We start from the raw sequence: 1,329 nt of genomic DNA, 5'->3' as shown, positions 1-1,329 counted from the left end.
ACACACACACACACACACACACACACACACACACACACACACACACACATATACAGAGAGAGACAGAGACAGAAAGAGAGAGAGAGAGAGAGAGAGAGAGAGAGAGAGAGAGAAAAAGTTTGTATAAACCATGCATTATATATTTCTTTCATAAAGGAGGGAGCAAAGAAATACACATATTATGTGTGTTAGATTGCTCTTAAAATTTATTCAGGGTAAAAGAAAACTTCTATATTTATTTGGTTATTTATTTTGGTGCTGGAAATTAAACTTTGGATGTTGTTCTTGCTAGGCAGGAGCTCTACCACATAACTATACCTCCAGATAAAAACTGACTTTTCATTTGGATAGTCATAATAGACTTTAATGAGAGTAATATTTTTCTGGTGTTTCTTTTCATACAAATATATTTTTTATTTTTAATTAAATATAGTTACATTGTTTTTCTTCTCCCCCCACCCTGTTCCCTTCCATATGCCTTCTCACTCCCACTCAAATTCATAGCCTCTTTTTCTTTGTAATACAAATATAATTATAATATGCATATCATATATATATATATATCATATATATATATGATATATATACATACACACAGAGACATGCACACTATATATGTGACCAATTGGAATTGGTTATACCTCAGACTCATATTAGGGGCTTATATCTGGAGACACTAATTTTAAGATACACTCATTATGGGGAGTCCACCAGAGATGGTTATTCAAAAACAGTTTGTATCCAGCTGAGAATTTTTATTCCAGCCATCTGGGAACACATTCACGTATGGCCTCAAATGTCCAGAGAACAGATTTTTTTTTTTTGTTGTTGGCATCTCCCTTGGCAGCTGCAGTGTAGGGCTTTGTCAAAGCAAGCAGTTTAACAGAAGCTAACATGAGTAGTTAGCTGTAGGAGAGTGGGGTTCCACATAAACAGGAAGTTTAACAAAAGCTAGATAAGTTAGCTAGGACATTCTGACTCTAAGTTCCTAGAATAGAGTTTGTTAACTTTCCATGAGATTCTCCATTAAGGGTTCCAATTTCTAGTTAAACCTGAATGGCCTCAGTGAGACTATAAGATGGATGAGCCTCTGCTCTGTCTGCATTGTCACATACTTCATACTTTCTTCAATGACATAGCCACTTGCACAAAATTTCCCCAACAAACACACACACACACACACACACACACACACACACACACCCTTTTTCCATGTACTGGAAAATAACCCTAACTAAACATTGATTTATCGCAACAATATTTAATTAGATTATTTAATATTAAAGATACTCTTATCTGGAAAACTTTGTATGGATGTCACATACATTA

This window comes from Grammomys surdaster, unplaced genomic scaffold (genome assembly GCF_004785775.1).
Source record: "Grammomys surdaster isolate TR1022 unplaced genomic scaffold, NIH_TR_1.0 125985, whole genome shotgun sequence".
Lineage (NCBI taxonomy): Eukaryota > Metazoa > Chordata > Mammalia > Rodentia > Muridae > Grammomys > Grammomys surdaster.
The sequence above is the reverse complement of the archived record's forward strand: the minus strand, read 5'-3'. Positions refer to the sequence as shown.